This window comes from Macrotis lagotis, chromosome 7, assembly GCF_037893015.1.
Source record: "Macrotis lagotis isolate mMagLag1 chromosome 7, bilby.v1.9.chrom.fasta, whole genome shotgun sequence".
NCBI lineage: Eukaryota > Metazoa > Chordata > Mammalia > Peramelemorphia > Peramelidae > Macrotis > Macrotis lagotis.
Window position 1 is genome coordinate 69854720 of NC_133664.1, and position 20751 is coordinate 69875470.

Below are 20751 nucleotides of genomic sequence, written 5' to 3' on the forward strand. Positions count from 1 at the left end.
ATGTGACTCACATATTTAAAAAGGTAAACAAGAAAAAAATCAGAATATGATTTACTTTGGACTCCAAAACCTTTGGAGATGGCCTTGGACCCCATATCCCAATAGGGATAGTTCAAAATAAGAGACCTGAATCTTGCACATTATATATCAGGGCTAGTTTTGAGTTGAAATATCCTTTATAAGTTCATCAATTAACTTCAATAAACATTTATGTGCAAGAGCCCTGGACCTGGTATAGGAGGAGTATGTTTTACATTAAAGGAAGGTGAGGGGGAAGAGGATAAATGACCATTGACAATGCACTTGCTTGGCTTTGAGTTAAAGGTTTTTACAAATTATATCTCACTGGATCCTCACATCATCCCCATTTTACCATCAGTCAGACAGCTAGGAAGTGCATAGGTCAGATCTGGCCTCCCTAACTACAGGCCAGGGCACAGGAGCAGCACTAGCTGCTCCACATAAAATGACACACACTTACATGTAAAATTCACAGACATATACACAGTATGCATATGTGATATATGTGTTTATGTATGCATATATATATGTATGTGTATATACATATATATGTATATCTATATATTTGAAGTCAGTTGTGGAGATAGAACCAACAGAACTTGGCTTCTAATTGGAGGTGAGGGAGGGAAAGAACAATTCTAAGCCTACAGATTTGGAAGGTTAGGGATGCTTTCAACAAAACAATCAGGATTTAGAAGAGGGTTGGCTTAGAGAGGTGAAAGGTTCCGTGTTTTGGATAGACTGCATGTGAAATGCTAAAGAAATATATAAATTGATATATGTGAAGGAAGCAGATTTGAGAACTAGAGCAAGAAAAAAATTAGAACTGGACATAAATGATGAGATAAATGTACAAGAGATTGGGTGACTACCTCCTTCCAAGACAAAGGCTAGAAGGATCTTCAGGCCAGGAAGAAGGAAACAGATGATGATTTAGTAAAGGAGACTAAGAAATAGTAGAACCAGGAGAGAGCCCTATTATTAAAGCCAAAGGAGAGGAGAATATATGAGGCAGTGTGGGAGTTGTTGATGACAAGAGTTACAGAAGGTTAAAAAAATGAGACCTGGGGAAAAAGGGGAAAAGGTTTAGCCATTAAGAAATAATCACTGGAAACCTTGGAATAATCACAACAGTAGGACCAAAAGCCAGACTGATAGGAAGGGGCTGAGAATGAAGAGTACCAAAGAAAGTGGAGGCGATGAGTACAGATGGCTTTTTTTCTAGGACTCTGTGAGCATACAAGGGAGGTGAATTATAGAATCAGCGTTGGAATTGATCTGACAAATTATCTAGTTTGGTCAATACCTAAACAAGGAACCCCTTCTACAAAGACAAAAAAAAATATGTAGGCAATAGTAATTAGGAAAACTTGAAGATGGGGAAATAATCAATTAGCCAAGCACATGAGATGGGATCAAAGTCATGAAAGAGACTGGCCTAAGCCATTGCCCAACTCTTCATTGGGAACTGAGAGATGGAAGGATCATGTAGACTAGTTTTAAGTACAGAATTAGGAAGAAGATCAAGTTCAGGATGTAAGACTTCAATTTTTCTAGCAAAACAAGAATACCTAAGGTCTCCTTCCAAAAAAGGCAGAGGAAAAAGGTTTGAAAAAAAATGGATATAAAATTGACATTTTATTTTAATTTTAGTTTTAGTTTTAGTCAAGCTAGATTTAATATTCTCTTTAAATTTCTCTTGGCTTTGCTTTGGAAGGGAGGCAGTCACCCAGTCTTTCTCCCTAGTCTCTACCTTGGTAGGCCCACCCATTACCCACTTTCCAGAGAAATAATTGCAGCAACTGCAGTCCCCTGAAGACTATTCCCATTACCTAAAGATCTTTGTTTTTGTGACATGACAACCACATCATGGGGATTAAGGGAGTTTCAGAAAGGGAGCTTCAAATGATATAATCTCAATTCTGACAATGTCATCAATAGTCAAGAGATTTGGCTGTCACCCTGCTGATTGTTATAAAAGATCCTATCAGCCTTCAGTAAAGGTTTCTAGCATAACTGAGGTAGTCACTGACCCTCTGTATTAATAAACTGATAATGCTTGGAACTTTGTGACTCAGTTTACTTTGATTTTAATCAATCAAGACAACAAAAGGTTTGTGAAAGTCATTGTAGGAAAGACCATTATCAATTAGGAAAGAATAAAAGAACTGCCACAAGTCAGAAAGTCTAGTTGTGATCAGGTAACAATCTGTATTGTACCCAATCAGCTTGACTGTGTGACATCTTCCACCAGTTTTCAGCAGTAGGAATAGAAAAGGCAAATGGGGAGATCACAAAAGATACAGGATTTGAAGAATGGCAAATATTTAAGGGTAGAGGACAGGATTGCAAATGAAGGAAGATGAGGTCAGAGCAGTTGGGCTGCTGACCTGGGCAATGAAGAGTTGTGGAGGGAGTACCTAGAGTTCTAATGAAAATAGGTTTATATTAAAAATAGGTTTATAAAGAAGAAAGCAAAAGGGGAAAGAACTATAATCAAAAAGAAGTTCAGAGTTTTGGATCTCAGAGGCAGCAGACTAAAGGGCAATGGCTAGGTCAAGTAATGACCATGCCTGTGAGTGCCTGGGGTGGAGTGAAAGAAAAGATGACTAGATAAGAGAGTGATGAACTAGAAGGTCGGAGGGCTTCAGGAGACCTCATCAGGTATACAGCAGGCTCCTAGTATCAGGGAGTTGGGATAGAGAGAGGATAATATCCACCTAGGTAATGGACTCATGAGAAAGGAAAGAGACTGGGGAGCCAGGACCCAAATGCCAAAATGGTCCTGGCTGAGATGATACAGATACATCTCAGGATGTATCTCTAGGAAAGAATGGTTGCTATTGCTAAGAGAATACAGAGGTCCTGGAAGTGGTGAAAAGAAGAACAGAGTATGCCTATTACCTCTCCTGGACTAGTGCGTGGGGGGCGGGGGGGGACTGGGAATAAGAGAAGTTTCATCCACTAATCAGAATAGAGTCAAGGACAACTATTTGGGGGTGGTGAAGAAGGAACCAAATTTCCATGAGAATAAGAAAGTAGAAGTAGTATAGGAGGAAAAGGTCTGAAATGAAATGAAACAGCAAGAAATGTGAAAATATAGTCTGTCTCATTCTTACAATCCTAAGGTGATTTCATATACAAGTACAGCATCAGGTTTTACAGTTTACACTGCAGCCTATGCAAACAATTTTATAAACCTCAGTTTATTCACTATGGTACCAAAAGCATCATGAAAATGGAAGGGAGAGCAGGATGAGGACTCGGCAGGAGGGAGGTCTGAAGGTGTAAGGAAATGCAATCAGGAAGTAAAAGGAGCTTTTCTGACTCAGCACTCAGTGCTTAATCACAGGGATTAGGGAAGAGAAACTGCTGCTATGGTTGGAGCCTTGGAGTCCCTTTCAAAGAAGACCAATGGCATTACACTAAGGGAGTCAAGTGTATCCATCTGTGGCCCATCACTGGTCAGGCACAAACAGTCCACGTGAACATCTGGGATGGAGATGTCTCTAGAGTGGGGTATCTCCCGTTTCCTTCAGGCAGCTGAGATTCTGCTTGTTCTTAGAGCAAAGCGCCTTACTTGATGTGGGCATGCCAAGCTGGGCAGTCCTGGGTCAGCAACTACCACACCTCACAAATGACAATCACATTCTTCAGAAAGATCTGGATAGTGGTTCTTTGTCAAAAAGATCAGTATTGGGGCTACAGGGCCACCAGCCCACTGAAGCTGCAGTATATCTGGAGGCTTGGCAGGTCAGCTTGAGAGAGGACCTCAGGTATTTAATGCCTGATCTTGCCAGGTGATCTTTAGAATCTTCCTGGGATAATTCAAATGGAAGTGGTTCAGTTTCCTGGCATGGTGCTGGTAGACCGTCCAGGTTTCCCAGGCATACATCCATGAGGTCAGCAGAAGGACTCTTGGAGACCTTCATTTGATGGGAAGCCTATTATCTCTTCTCTCCCACACTTTCAGAGCCTCCCAAATGCTGACTAGTTGTGGCAATGTTATCATCCATATGAGTATCCCAGAATTAGCTAGCCAGAAAGCAAAGAAACACCATGGACGGGGGCTTCGCCCCTGAAGGGTTCTAGGATGAAGACAGGTGGGATCAAACACCAAGGAAGGAGAATGGGTCCATCATCTTGGCCCTAACAGCAGTTGACAGTCCTCCAACACTGGCTCAGTCTAACTATTTGTGTCTTTTAAGTCTCAGAGGAGGAAGTGGGTTCCAGGAGCCACCTTTCCTAATACAATACCCCTAGATATTTGTGTGCTTTTCCCCCGAAATGACCTGGCATTATTTCCATCCTCATGTGTGTAAGGTATCACAAGCTACTTGAAGCAAGAGAGATTTCATTTTGTCTTTTTATCCCCAGAGCCTAGAGAAATGCACTTTTGTTAATTCAAAATTGAACTTGTACTTTCTTCTTTGATCTTGACAGTAGGATTAAGGAAAGTCAGATAAGAATTGCACATGGTGAGTGGGTAGGGAATGGTTTCAATCTGTAATGTGCAGGAAGAAGCCTCTCTGAGAGGTCATCTTTGATTTTGATTGTCAAAATCACATGACTAGGACACTAAAGAAAGACATTTGGACCAGTAACAAAATACAGTAAAAATATTTCATATTCCTATAAAGGCTACTTATCACATAAAAGTGCTTCAGAGGATACATAAATATAGCTTCACCACTAGGTAACACCCACATAAAAGACAGAAGGTGTCAAACAAAAGGTACTTATTGAGGAAGGAAATGTGGGTTAAGGATACAAACATACCAACTTCTTACTCTTACAAAAACTGTCATAAGGTGATCTCATACACAAAGATAGGCTATGCTGTTAAATTTACATTTTCATCCTATGTAGAAAACTATACAAACCTCAGTCTACCTATTATGGCCTGCTAAGATATAAACAACTGCCCTCTGAATTTCCCTTGAAAAAATTTTATATTTTTTCTTTTCATAACACTTTTGTTTCTGAACATATTACTCCCTTCCTCCACAATCCAGTCACCTCTCTTTTGGCAGAGATTGTAAGAGTGGAAAAAAGGAGCTCAATGAAACTCGACAACAAAACAACTCAGACTGACAGCTTAGGCAATGTTTCACAGCCACAGTCCCCCATTTCTTCAAAGAAAGGAGAGGAGGAAATTTTTCCAACTGTCACAAGGGTCAGGCTTGGTTATTGTAAGTATGGAACCTCCCTTGAAATTATTTCAACAGAAAATTCAGAAAATCAAAAAACAACCTATTATTCTGGGTTATAACTAAAAAATATCCCTTTTGCATTTCTTCAGTAAATTGTTCATATACCAGTATCTCTTTATTTCATTCTGGAAAACAAACTCCAATATTCTGAAGATAGAAATTTAACTATAGAGATAGAACAGATTTTGTTAAAAAGTCTCGCCCATGAATTACTCATATTAAAACTTGCTCTTACATCGTCATTTATAAAACTAACTCCATGAATGTTATAATCATTAAACTTTTTCAAATGATGCTAAGATATGCATAATATATGGACTAGTCATATGCTTCAAGGAGCATACCCAACAAAAACAAATTCCAAATTTTTAGCTCAACTGTATATCACTAGACTAAGAGACTAATAGACTAATTCTGACATATCCATGACATAGCATTAAATCCTCCCAGAAAAAAAGAAAAATAGGAACATAAAAGTAATACTGCTTGCACCTGAATGTTTCAGGCATTAAAATATTACCTTTGTAACTACATATAAAAATCCTTGAAGCTGCCTGGGTCACATAGAAAGAATGTTCACGAAATATTATAGCATAAAATCATCAGATCTATAGGTAAAAAAAAATACATGACAGTCACTGTAGTCATAGTTTTAAATCTTCACACAAAAAACAAAGTCAAAAGTAAACTCTATTAGCATAACCCCTAATGTTAATGTGCTTGACACAAATACAATAAATATAAAGGTTGCTCTGGAAACTAACATTTTTCTTCATGGAGGTAAGGAAAAATATTTTTACATTACACTACAGTTGAATTAATTGCTTCAAATTCCATTATTCTGACAAGCATTGAAAGATGGTAACAGCATTTAAATCTCTGGCATACTATATCAGCATTTCTTTCCAATCTCAAATAACATCTCATAATACTCTTTTCCCAAATCAGGATTTTAGTGATTAAATGGAATTTTCCTCCCACAAAGCAAAAATATACAATTTAGCAAAATGGTACAAAAGTACAATTTTCTAGAAAGTAAGTTTATTTAAAATATTATATTAGAATATGTCCTTTTTAATCGGACACTGGGGCTTTGGTTGGTCCTGACAGTTTATCTGGAACTATATTATCATTTTAATCTTTGTAATGGCAGTTGGGAACAATAATTCAGCTTTATGCAAGCTTAAAACCCTCCTCTTTTAAATCAAATCACAATTCCTCTGGCTTGATACAACACTGTATGAGCTAAAGTATAATTTTTCTTCATCCCTGGAGTTTTCTTCTTGTCGCTCAGTCATGTCCAATTCTTTGTCACTCAGTCCTGTCCCTGAGGTTTCCTTGGCAAAGACAAGTGGTTTGTTGGTGGTATGCCATTTCCTTCTCCAGGAAATTAAGGCAGAGGTTAAGTGACTTGCCCACGGTCACACAGTTAGTCAACGCCGGCACCTCAAGCCTTAGATCTTCACTAAAAATGCCATGCTATAACAAACAATTCAATAAAACAGTTTAATAGTCAATTAAATGTTGAGACACAGATGCAGTCCCTGCCTTCAAGAAGCTTACAGTCTAGGTTAGAATGACAACCAATCAACCAACCAACAAGCACTGACCACACACCTCACATTGTTCTAGGCTCTAGAGATCAAGGGAGAAAAGTGAGTTGAAAAACAAATAATCTTATAATTAAGAAAACTATGAATCCTATAAGAAGACTCAAACAACCTTAACATAGAGTTTTAAGGAGTAAAGGATTATTTCCAAATAGTGACATCAGGAAAAAAAAAAAAACATCATGAAGATGGTGGCCCCCTAAGCCTCGAAGGAAAGGAAGGATGTCACGTGATGGTGAGGGGAGAGGATGGGAGAGTTGGTGGGATAGAGGGGGCAGGAAGAATCTACTACAAGTATGAGCAATTGCACTTTCTAAGGCAGGAAAGGGTTGAATTCATATGAGGCTGGCATTCCTTAGGAAGCATACTGCCCAGTTATGAAGATCCTCCAGGCCATCATGAGAAGTTTTTAAATGTATCCAGTCATCATGTGACAATGGTCCAATTACTTAACCAGAGTTCTCCAAGAAACTCTGTATGATAAAAATGTGCAGATTAGCAACTGACCTGCACTGAAATTTTCTCACTAGGAAACACTAAAGCAATTAAATCACAGGTGTAACTAAGGAAACAGGGGAGGGGAGTAAGGGAGAAAGGAAAGAGAGAAGGAAGGGGGAGGAAAGGTTATAGGTAGTGAGCTAGGTATAAGAATACAAATAAACAAGACAGATCCTGCCCTCAATAATGGTAAGTTAGGATTTATTTAATTGAGAATGAATTTTATACCTAACAACCAAAAGCACTATAAAGTAGAAAGAGAGTAAAACAATTTTTGGTGTTCCAAGTTATCCAAGAGAGTGGTTAATGAAGCACTTATAAAACTCAATTGATTAGTTCTCTATCAACACTTCTATTGTCAAATAATTAGTTTTCTCCAACTGTCAACAAAATACCTTTACATTTAAATGTTAATGCCAAATGGTCAGACATTAAAAAAAAATACTCAATCTTAAAATACTACCTGGAGAACAGAGGGCTACTATAAGAATCAGAAGATAAAAATTGTCTGGTCTAACATTCATGAGAGTAAATTTCTTAATTTTTCAGTTTCCAAATCTCTAAAATTGAGTTAAAAACATTTGCATTGATCTTAATTTACCATAAGAACATTATGATAAAGTTATAAAATTATTATGAATTATTTAGAATAGGGAAAAAAGTTATCTTTCTAAATACAGATGGAAACAAACTAAACTAGATCTAAAATTAGGGTTATATAGAGAAAAGTTTCTAATTTTTAGTTTGCAAAAATGTATCCAACAAAAGCAGGGGGGAAGGAAATGCATGTGTTGAAAAATTGCAAAGTCTAACATTAAATAAATAAAAATTAGAGAACAAACTCAGTTTTAATTTGGAAATTGTGATATCTCACAAATATAGCAGAGGAAAAGAAGGTATTATAGTCAGCACTGGTAACTGAAATACCCACATCAATGAAATAACAGAACCATCTACATAAATAAATAAATCTAAAGTAATAGGCCTGTAGATTGATTAGAATTACGGAAGAAAAAAGAATGGAAAGATATAACTACTTACTCGCCATGTGACTGCAGGCAAATCACTTCAGGCCTCCATTCTTCCATTGTTGAACATGAAAGTTGTACTCTATCACTTCTAAGATGATTTGCAGCTCTAAATCTTATGCTATGAATTCTCTTTCACTTGGTTATCAAATTGACAAAATTGCCAATCATTTATTATACAACCCCTAGCAAATCACTTATCCTAAATCTTAGTTTTCTTATCTGAGAGATGGATATAATACTAACAGTATTACTTATCATACATAGAAAAATTCTTTTAAAGCAGTAAATGACTCTTCAAGGCAGTTTTTCTTATTATTCTTATTATTATTCAGTATTATTCCAGAGATGGCTAGATCCCAAGGTAATACAACTGATCAAGTTTTGTATTTCATACTGATGCCCATTTAGTTAGAGCATAAATTTTATGTCTAACAACCGAGAGAAAAATTAAAAGAGAATACTGTAAAAATATTGGTAACTTGAATTATCCCAAGATAGTGATCTAAATGAAAAAAAAATAGTGATTTTATGTTTAAATACTCCCTTCTCTATACTCTGCAAGGTCTTCATCAGGTGCTATGGTCAAATTAATCTATCACCTGGAGAGCAATCTTCTGTAGTGAGTGATCTGAACTAAGCTGGTCATTGAGTCACATAACCTATCACTTGGGTTTATATTCAATTTGAGAAATATTAACAAATACTTATTAAATTCCTACTGTGTGCACAGTATTACAAACGATGGTAGGAATACAGATTTAAATAAAACAGCATTGGGGCGGCTAGATGGCATAGTGGATAAAGCACCAGTCTTGGAGTCAGGAGTACCTGGGTTCAAATCCGGTCTCAGACACTTAATAATTACCTAGCTGTGTGGCCTTGGGCAAGCCACTTAACCCCGTTTGCCTTGCAAAAAAAACAAAAACCTAAAAAAAAAAACAGCACACTCCATCCCCTCAAGAGATGTATAATTTAACTTTTCTTTTTTTTGGGGGGGGGTGAAAAAAAATGAAAAAGAAAAATTAAGGAAGGTTTCCTGGCTAAAGAAACTGGTCTCTGAGGGAAATGAAGGATGTCATCAGGAAAAAAATGTCAATAGAATGCATTATAGACCAGATTATAAGAGAGGGCAGGAGAGAACAGAGCAACTAGGTGGCTCAATGGATAAAGCTCCTGGTCCTGGAGTCAAAGAATCACCTTCCTGAGTTCAAATCTGTCCTCAGACATTTCATCCTATTTGCCTCAATTGCACATCAACAGAATGATGTGGGGAAGGAAATGGTCAACCACTTCAGTATCTTTGTCAAGAAAACCAAAAATGGGGTCATCAAGACTGAAACAACTAAACAACAACAGAAAGAGGAGCAGGAGATGGTGTTGGGGACATACGTTGAGGAGATAGTCAAGCAAGTAAATTTAGCTAGATTCTTGGAAACTGAGGCAGACTGGATCAAAACAAGCCTATAAACAAAGTCTTATAGAAGATTCCAAATGATAACCATAATACCTTCTTTTCCTGTGCCATATTTGTGAGATGTCACAATTTCCAATTTAAGTTCTCTAATTTTTATTTATGTTAGACTTTGCAATTTTCAACGTATATGCATTTATCACAATAGCCAATGTAAAGACACTATTTTTTCGCTAGAGAGAGATGTGACTATTTCAGGGGTATGGTAAAGAATGTACTGAAGGGAGAGTCAATTAGCCAGGTAAGAAGTCATAAGGGCCTAAATGGAACTGTGGCAATGTTAATGGAGATGAAAGGAAGGCCATGCAACAGAAGTTGAATCAACAGACTGGAGAAGGGGGGAAAGGGCAAGGAAGCAAGGGAGTGGATAGAGTTTTCAAGACCAGAGGACTGGAAAGACAATCTTAGTGGAAACAGAGATGCTAGGAGCAAGATGAGTTTTGAAGAAAATGATGTGTTCGATTTTGGACATGTAGTTTGAGAGATTGCAGCATGATATATACATTATATCCAACAGGAAATCAGAAATTTGGGCTCAATGTCCTGAAGTATTAGGGCTGAATAGAAAGCTTTTCAAGTCATCACCACTGATGCAGCAAATAAATTCATGGTTTGGATGAGATTGCCAAAGAAATGAAAAATAGAGAAAAGATCAAAGATAGAGCCATGGGAAAAAAAGATGAACCATTAAAGAAGCAATAAGACAAGAAGGAAGATCTGAAAATATCAGTTTCCAAAAAGAGTCAAAGAAGCTCAAGGATGAAAGGGCCTTCAGGGGCCAGTCTACTCCAACCTGTACAAATCCTCCCTACAACATACCCAACTAATGGTCAAGTACAGTTTGCTTGAAGACTGCTAATGAGAGGAAATGCAGAGTACAAAGCAAAACCACCGTGATTGGCTGCGCCATATGCTGCCAAAAGGTCGAGTAGGATAAAATCTAAGAGAAGATTTTGGATTTAGTAGTTAAGAGCGTACTTGACCTTAGAGTTTTTATGTTCACAGACTTGAGGAGTGAGTAGATGAACACAGAAGAACACAGATTGAATATTCCTCATTCAATAAGTTTAACATTGCAGGGGAAAGGTACCTTAGTTGAAGTAATAACTCAATACATAGTGTTTTATAGTTTACAAACTGTTTTTAGATTATTGCTTGAGGCAACAGAGGGACTGTGTGAAGGACATCTTTTTTCAAGCTAGGAAGTATCTAAAATAAATTTATATTGGCACAGTAGGATCCAAAAAGAGGGAGAATTGAAGATAAGAAGGGTGATGGCTGATGGCACAAGGCTTTGGAAAAGAAAGGGATACCTGGAAGGGATGGGAGAAGAGCCATAAATGGAAAAGGTAGCCCTTGGTAAATAAGATGGGTTTAGAAACTTATTAGCTATGTGACCCTGGGAAAGTTACATAACCCATATTTTCCTCAGTTCTTCATCTGTAAAATGGGGACACACTGGAGAAGGAAATGGCAAACCAGTATCTTTGTCAAGAAAGATCCAAGGACAAATCCAAGGGTTCACAAGGAGTCAGACCAGACTGAGCAACAACAACCTTGGCAAAGAGGACCACCTCATCTTATGAGAGGAGAGGAAAGGTATGGAAGAGGAAAAATGATGAATTCCCTCAATCTTTCCAGTAAAGTAGAATATGTGAGAGAAGGGGAAACTGTAATTAGCTCTTGAGCAAGGTTTAAAACAGCAGCTATGCAGAGTGTGACAAAAAAGTCAATAAGAGAGGAAGAAAAAAGATTATTGTTCAGCAGTTAGGGCACAGTTGAAATTAAATACCATGAATTTGTAGCCAAACTGGTCAGCACAGCTGTCAGGCCCTCCAGCAGAACAGAAGGGAGGATGCAGGAGAAAGGTGAGGCCTCTCAGCTGGGTATTAGCAAGGTAAGGAGAGCAGACAACAGAGGAATGCAGTGCACTTAGTGAAATGCTGAGCTCCAGGGTCAAAGTTGGGAAGGGAGGAAAGTAAAAACAGTAATCAGGGTCAGAGGATATGACGGGGTCAAAGGAGAGGTTCACAAAAGCAAGGAGGTAAAAGGAAAAAAGAGATGAAAAAGGAAGCCTTTTCTAGATTCAGATCTGAAAATTAGAGCAGCAAAGTATCGATGAGGTCAATGATGTGAGCACCCACGTGGATGGCTGAGGGGCAGTGTGGAAATGGAGGAAAACAAGAACTGAAGAGAGAGAGACAGATGGATGAGCAATCAGAATGTTTTAAAGATCGTCTACTATGCTGGGGGAGGGGGAGGAGAAGAAGGATGCTGTCTTGAAGGTAACTCAGATGTCATGAATCAGAAGGTCGGGCAAGACATGGATAAGAGTGATGAAAGATGATGGAGGAAGGTGCTATGGTGGGGAAGGAAATCAAAGAAACTCTGCAATCACATGCTTGTAGTATTACAAGGTAAAATGCATGTATGAAATATTATATTCATTTAACAGTAAAAATAGCCAAAGACTGCAAAACTGTTGCATTAACTTATAACTGTTCAATAAAGTAGAACATCAAAATTGAAAGAGACCTCAGTGGACTCAAGCTCCAAGCCCCATAGTTTATGACTGAGGACTCCATGTTCAGAAAAGTGAAATGACTTACCCAAGGTCATAGGATTAGCTAATCAGGCAGAGCCTCTCCACTTGAACTTTTGAGCAAAAATTTTATTTAATCAAAAAAACAACAAACAAAACCACTAACTACCTACTTGCCCAATGCCAGACACTGAGCTGTCTCCCTACTTTCAAGAAGCACAAATTCTATTGGAGGAAACCACAGTGCCTTCAAGTCCTGTACGGTGCATCTCCAGAGAAAAGTTGGCAGCAGTGTTCTCCTTCCTGCCCAAGCACCGTGTTGACCCACTCTCGGCTTCAGGGTGCATGCAGAGGATGCCCAGAAGAGAGGAATCCTCCCACAGAAGGTTAAAGGGGAGAGCAGAGAGAAGAGCATCAACACAATACTGTGCCACCAAGTAAAGAAGGTGTTAGTGAACAGGCACGTGAAGAATGTCCTGATGGTCTGGAGCTGGTAAGGGTAAGGCAACTGCAGAGAGCGCCAACTCCCAGTAGAGACTGATAAGTGATGGAGGCAGAGGACGGAGATCTGGAAGTCAGGAGGCCAACTGGCTACCCCCATGGGGCCAGGGAGCGCGGGGTAGAAGAAGCAGCCAGCAGAGAACACAGCAAGGGCAGGGCTGTGACTCCAGGGGCCAGCCAGCCTCCAACTATGCTGAAGGGGAAGACAGCAAGGCTTCAAGAGTCTGGTCATCACGGGACAGAGAATCTCTGAAGTCCTTGTGGCTGGGGAGGCCCTTTCAGAGTTCATGCCAGCTTCCTCTTGTGAATCCAGGGTCAACTCCAATGCCAAGAAGAAGTGTCCCCACAGAACTCTGATGAACATTAACAATTATTCTCCAAATAAGGACTGAACTGAATTAGCTATTTCCCATCAAAACTAAAGGCACTAAGTATTTACCACAACAAACCAAAGAGAAACCAAATGTGTGATTGAAAAGTATTCAAATTATCAATTCTTCATACAATATGCCAACTTCTACATGTTATTTTAATATGCTATATGTTTATCTTGCTCAGCACTCAAGAACCCCAATAAAGGTCTAAAATCATCAGCGCAAGACAAAGAAATATTCCTTTAGGAGAAAAAAATTACTTAAGGAAAAATTATAACATTCATAATAGAATTAGTGACAAAACAAAATTTTAGTCTCTCCAAAAATTATTCCTTTTGAGCATTCATTTGGGGTGGGAGTTTTATTAACTTTGTTCACTCAAGTTTTAGTCTTAACCCAGATTGACTAATCTGATAAAGTTTTATGAGTGTTTGATTTTTACAATCATTTTTGAATCACACGAAACTGATTAAAAGATTTTCTGTTTCAAAACAAAACTACAGCTAACTGAAACACAACTAGATTCTAATCTTTAGGGTTTTAATGTATATTAAATAAAATCAAATATTTATTGAGAAGTTACTGTCTGCCAACACCCTATTAGGCATATCATCCTTTAAAGAAACAGCATATCCTTGGGTGCTAAAATATTTTTAAAATAAAATACAAGAGGGTTAAGAATGGGAACTAAACTTGTAAATCCACTTGTATAGAGAAATATTCCCTTTGCCAATGTAAATCAGCACCTTCTCTGCAACTTAAATCATAGAAAACTGCCTGGAGCAGAGGTGTCAAAAGGAGGGCAATTGCCCTATGTTGAGGCAACATTCCTAATGCGGCTCAAACCAGACTATGATATAATTGAGAAATATTTAACAAAATAAATAAAAATACAATAGGCTATAGATAATGTTAACATGCAAGGACACTTATGTACAGTTTAGTGGCCCCGATTTTCACTGGAGTTTGACGAGTGGCCTAGGGCATTGAGAAATTAAATCATTTGTCACACAGCCAGTAGGGATCAGAGGCACAATTTGAATCCAGATCGTCCTAGCCTGAGGTCTGCTCTCTGTGCCATACTTTGAAATAACTGACCTAAATTAACCTAAAAACTTTGATTCATTCTATTCTCTCAGGTCATCTCTTACACTATGGTTTCATTAGCCTTCATACTCAGTCCTGATTCCATGGTTTGCCACTTTAATGTTTCACTATTATACTAAAAACCTTTATCCTATTCTCTGGCACTCTTCCTGATAATCTTCATAAAGCAACCCAAAGTATCTTTTTTCTTTACTTCTGTCTCAGATCACTAGAGGCAAAAAAAAAAAAAATCACAAAATTGGGTTGATTCTACCCACATTTATGATATTACATATTGTTATCTGATGTCTAAATGGTAAATAAATAAAATACAGCTAAAAGTTTGGGGTTGAAAAAAAAAGAAACCTTCCCTCTACCCAATCTATTTTTTTTAATAAATGTAAAAATCCAGACTACTTCCAAAATTATCTATCAATTTCCAAATTAAAATAGCTATCCTAGAAGATAGCAAATTTGGGAATACCTATAATAAGATTTTAAAGTACAAAAGCCCTTTGAAAGTAATTAATGCCTTTTTTGCATCCAGGTTTGCTCCCCAAATCTTTATACGTTTACAAACACAAGAAATATTATTACTCTAACCAAGATATTTATTATGTGGGTACCTTTAAACAAAAGAGTTAATCATCCTAAGGAAATATTTCAAATATGATGCAATGCATAAAAGTTAGTTGTGATGTATTTAATTAAACTCATGAAGATGAAAGTATGAACATGAATGTTTCACATGCTAATGTCCAAAGCATGAAAAAAGTAATGAAATTATTAAAAAAAAAATTTGGTCTAATAGTGGGCATTGTTAATCAATCAAAAATATTTTAAGTCTAGGGGAAACAACTTTGTACAAAGAAGCTAGATACAGGATAATTAAGAAATGATTAGCATAGGGAAGGCACCAGAAGTAAGAAGGGTTGGAGGATTCCAGCAAAAGAAAAGATTTTATTTTATTTTATTTTTTTAGATTTTTGTGAGGCAAATGGTGTTAAGTGGCTTGCCCAAGGCCACACAGCTAGGTAATTTATTAGGTGTCTGAGGTCAGATTTGAACTTGGGTACTCCTGACTCCAGGGCTGGTGCTCTATCCACTAAGCCACCTAGCCTCCCAAAAGAGAAGATTTTAAAGAAAGCCAGGGAGGTCAGTAGTTGAAAGAGAAAGCATGGAACAGCCAGGGAGTCAGAGTCACTGGTTCAAAAGAGTAAAGGGTATAAGAGGAAGACTGGAATGCTGAACAGAACTTTTTGTATTTGCTCCTAGAAGCAAGAAGAAGCCACTCAAGTTTACCGAGTAGGGTGAGACGTGATTGGATCTGTAATTTAGGAAAATCACCTTAGCTGCTGAATGAAGATGGATCAGAGCTGGGAGAGGCAAGGCGGGACACCTCACCGGCTGCTGTTGCAATTTCAGACACGAAGTAATGACAGCCTGCCCTAGTGGTAACAGTCACAGTATAAGAAACAGGGTGCATGCAAGAGACATTGCAAAGGGGGGGTGAGATAGTGAGATGTCCAGAGTGAGTCCTAGGTTAAGAGTCTGAGGAACTGGGAGAATGGTATTGCACTCAACACTACTAGGGAAAATGAGAGAAGAGGGTGAAGAGCAGAAGAGAATGAATATCTCATATTGAGTGTATGATATCTACAGATAGATGATCTGAAATGTCTAAAGGTTAATGGAGATGTAAGTGAAGATGATAAAGAGAGTGGGGATTAGATGATCGCCAAGTGAAGTAGTACAGAGGGAGAAGAGAGGAGGGCCCAGGATAGACCATCTATAGAGGGCCAGATCTGGAAGACAAAATGATCCGAGAAGTCAAGGAGAATGAGGACTGAGGAAAGGTCATTGGATTTGGAAACTAAGAGATCGTCGGTCATTTTAAAGAGGAGTTGGCAGAGTAAAGCTGGAAGCCGGATTGGAAGGGGCTGAAAAGAGAGAAGAGAAAGTGATGGCTTTTTTTAAGGAGTTCAACTACAAAGGACCCAAGAGATAGAGGATGTTATCACTGGGGATGGAAGGATCACATGAGGGTTTTTTCAGAATGGGGAAAAGGTTTGTAGGTAGTATGGGATGAGTCAGCATAATGAGAGGCTCAAATGAGTAACACAGGTAGGGATTACAGAGGGGCGATTTGTAGGAAGAGAAGGGATGGAATGAGAGGGCTTGAACAGGCAGAGGGTTAGCCTTGGTATGAAGGCCACTTCCTCAAGTGAGATCAGGGTGGAAGAGAGTGGTAGAGGCATGCGAGTATTAGGAGATGCAGAAGAAGAAGAATGCAGCAAATGGGCTTCATTTTTTCTGTAAAATATGAGGCAAGGATCTCAACTGAGAGGATGAAAGAAGGGATGAAAAAGTCTGGAGGGGTTGCTTTGAAAACTGGGCTAGTAAGGTGATTAGGGAGGTATGGTAGGTTTGCCCAGGCTGAGGTTCTGACACAAATGTGGTCTCAGGATGGTTGCAGAATTTTCTTCTTCACTCAAAACATATGTAGAACAAAGGTGATGAATGGTGGGAGTAACCCAAGGTGGAGGCTTGGCTGAGAATAAGAGTCCATACAATAAGTGGGGGAGAAGGAGGTTAAGGAGAGAGGAGGACAGATGATAGATATAGAAATACTCAGTATTGTTCCATTGTAATGTCAAAATTTAAAACATCTATTGATAAGCTGAGAAGTATCCAGACAAGATCAAATAGGACAGTGTATAAAATGCTAAAGTTCTGAGTTGCTATATTTATCAGAATTACTATCATTTGGTAAAATGTTGGCATCTCCAGATATAGCAAAATAATCAAGTTTATCCAGAGATTCTTTCATGAAATCCTTAACTAAAAGATGCTATTCCCAAACTCTTTCTGAGCTACAATTGTGGGAAAAAAAAATTTCAAATCTTTTCTACTCATCTACTTTTTTCTACTTACCTCTTCTACCATGACCCTCTCCCTTCTCTAGGGCATGCAAGTGAATTCTTCAAAATAACTTCAAGCCCAAAGTTAAAAGGCAGCATGGAAATGCTAACAGCTTTTCCTTGGAAAGCTTGCTCTAAACAAGAATTTGGCCTAGTTTTTATTCTCTTGGGCTTCTCCTGCTGTTCAAAGAAGGACTAAGCACTCCCTTCAGTCCAGAGCCTGCATCTTCTTTTTTCCCACTCCCTACCTGGGCTTGGGCCCAGCAATGTCAGGCCTATACTCCAACTCCATCGGGGCAACAAAGGGAAAAAAGTAAAGGAAAAAAGTTCTGCTCTGAGCATCAGCCTCAGCCCCAGCTGCACATCTGTTGAGACACACTGGGGGCAACTGAGGACAGAAGACCAGAGGCTGCGCCTCCATTTCCTGAACACGCACAGAGGGAGAGCCAGCACAGGACCCAAACTCTGATGCACCAAATAAATACACATACAAATGTGTATGTTCTTGAGTCACAGACACACACATGCTTATCCAAAAAGTCAAGTACCGCATGACTCCAAGATATTAAAAAGCAAGAACCTGTTATAATGTCAACACAATAAAAAGAGGACCCACAAAGGTCCAAGCGGAGCAGCTGATGGAAAATCTAGAGTGGGCTGGAAAAGGCCGAGTCCTCCTTTTGGGCAAGCTTTGGGAGGACTCAACTGCCCCTCCCCCACATAGGTGAGGTCTCCCTGTCCCCTTGGTGGCATGCCATGAACCAGACCTTGGGACCGGCTGGTGCTCCTGACCCATTTTTCCACTTCCTCTGGTACGTCGCCGTTCATCCTGGTATTCCCGGGGACATAGCATCAGGCCTGATGTCTGACAAATGTTTGAAAAGTGACTAAGCACTGGGAATACAAGGACAATGAGTATGATGGAACAAATTCTACTCTGTGGGAGCATGATACATAGAGCAGGAAAATGGACTTAAGTCTAAGAAGTAAATTCCCGGCTCAACCGCAGGTGTTGACCTTGGGCAAGTCACTGGGGTCCTCACTTCGGAGAAATGGGAGTAAGGAAGCTTACACAAATAAAGGCTAGGTGTTACTTGCTTTCAGAGCTTTTTTTTCTGACAAAAGCACAGCTATACACGGTTGGCTTCATGAACACGCCAAGTACCGAAATAACCATTATCCGGCGGGCGAGGAGTACTGCAAGCATTGCGCGCCTCCTTTTCTTAATGCCACGAGCGTGCCCGGAATGGGCCACCTGGCCCCGGTCTGGGAAGAGGCTGTGCGGCTCAAATCCCGCCTTCCCCAGGAACCCCGGGGCTAGCCCCCCGGGTCTGCCGGCGAATGCTCGGTGCGGTGTCCGTGATTTGGGGGTGTCTCGGGGAGGGGGCGCTCCTCCCGCTCCCCATGCTTTCCCGGGGGGCGGCCCCGACCCTGCGCGCCTCGGAGGCCGCCCTGAAGGGGCCCGGGCCAGGGCCTCGTGGGGCGCCACGGCCCGCCGAAGCCGCCTCGCCCACATGGCAGCGGCGCCAGCTAGGCCGGGCGTGGCCCGGAGGGGGGCGGCCGCGCTCCACCCCATCTTTTGGCGCGGAAGGGGCGGGGCCGGCGGGGAGCCCCCCGGGGCGCCCTCCCCGCGCTCCGGAGGTGAAGGCCCTCGGCCCCTCACATCCGGGGCCCCCGGCGCCGGCCCCGCGGCTCCCCTTCCTCCCCCCCGCCCCGCCTCCCCGGCGCCCCCCGGGACGAGCCGCGAGCCTGGCCCCCTCGGCGCGCGCCCCGGCAGACAGAGCCGCCGGGGCGCGGGGAACTTACAGCCTCCTACTGCGTGCGCAGCCCGGCGGGGTGACGTCACGCAGCCCCGGCGTCCGCGACGTCAGACCGCGGGGGGCGGGGCGCCGGCCCGGCCCCGCCCCGGGGCACCGCCCACTTCCGTGCGCAGGCGCGGCGTGGCCCCGGCGCCCCGCGGAATCGGAGGGGACGGCCGATGGCTTCCCGGGTGTGGGCCTTCGGGCTGAGCCGGGGAGGGGAGCGGGTGCGGGCTGGAGGGGCCGCCGGGGACTTTGGCTCTTTCGCTCACGTGCCTGTAAAAGTTCTCCACGTGCCGTGACGTCAGGCTCCTCCCAGCCCCCCCCCCCGGCCACACCCATCCGGTCTGAGCCAGCCTCGAGGTCGCTCCCGGCCTAGCCCCGCCCCCCGCGGCTCCTCCCACCCCGCTTCTGCCCCGCCCCGGCCTCCTGGTCACGCGGCCTCCTCGGGCTCCGGAGCTGACCCTGCCCCACCCACCTCGCTCACTTCCTCCTCCTTCCCCTTAACCTTGACCATGAACTTGTTTTCTTTCAACTATTTTAACAACTACATTTCTGCCTCCTCGACCTCCTTTGCCTGCCTGTGTCACTTTATTTTATGCATTTAAAAGCACAATTCTGGGAGGAGGTCCGGAGGCTTCCCCGGATTGACCCCAAGGGCCTGGTTCAGAACAGGTGGAGACCCCCTTCCCCTCCCCCTCACCGTCCCATCCCCCCACTCCAACCTTAAGTTTTAGCCAGCTCGCATGATCCCCCCACCCCCATCCGGGACCCTGACCGGGAATCTCTGCAGAAAGGGGACTTTAAGGAAATAAGAGGCTCAAGAGTGACCCAGTGGGGGAGGGGAGGCGGCCACGCCCTCGCAAGCTTCTGGAGAAATTGCTTTCTCTCTCCTCCCTGGGACTGGACCAGAGGAGAGTTCTAGAAAATCAAATGACCATCAGCAAAGAGGATCGGGTTTAGGACTGTGTGAAATAGGGAGGAAAAAAGTGGTTATGTCCAGCTTGTCCATAGAACTGCAGTTTCATGACATTTGTACCACATCATGGAAATGCTTTATTCCAGAAATTAAAAATAAAAGAAATTTTAAAAACTAAATGGGGGAAGATGGCTCAGCAGAGATCCTTCCCTATTCGTTCCAAGGCTCCTGACTTGAAGTTTTTCTGACTTCCTTGGCATTTACAGACAAATTCCTAAATTGTTATGGCAACCACATTTGACCAGTTTTGCATTTACATATTCAGGATCTACCAGGTTCTGCAGTGAAGAACAAAACTAATACAATTAGTGCAAATTAGGATTTTTCCATTGCAAAGGAGATTGGTGGTAAAGGATGGGATTTTGGTTTGTGGAAAACAGTTTTAAAATTTAAAAACATTTAAAGAAACTTTATTAGCATTTTTTTAGGCTGAAAATGTGGTTGCATCCTCAAATTATTCTAAAAGCACAATGATAACATATTTAAGCCATAAGACTCTGCTTTTCTATCAATGGTGACCATATCTTCTTCTAAAAGAGATAACATAACTGATAAATTTCTCTCAAACAGTTTTACTGAATTCTAGTCAAACTCATAGTCCTCTTTGTATGGGACTCATCTTTCTATAGCACTAAATAGGGTTAAGGAAGCTAAAAAGGGTTGAGAGAGAGAGAGAGAGAGAGAGAGAGAATTGCCTTGCCATAC

General features: G+C 41.1%; 1 protein-coding gene across 8 annotated transcripts in view; it reads right to left on the bottom strand.

Moving 5' to 3' along the window:
• The window catches only part of ZNF438 (zinc finger protein 438), a 137360-nt gene extending 118220 nt beyond the window's left edge, over nucleotides 1-19140 (bottom strand). For 7 of the 8 annotated variants that reach the window (XR_012469984.1, XR_012469985.1, XM_074193089.1 and 4 more), the window contains exon 1: nucleotides 19075-19140. The gene's annotated coding sequence lies outside the window, so the exon portion shown is untranslated. Of the gene's footprint in view, nucleotides 1-18035; nucleotides 18619-19074 lie in introns of those variants that run through there. The other variant, XM_074193087.1, reaches the window with a different exon arrangement.
• Nucleotides 19141-20751: the final 1611 nt, after the last annotated feature.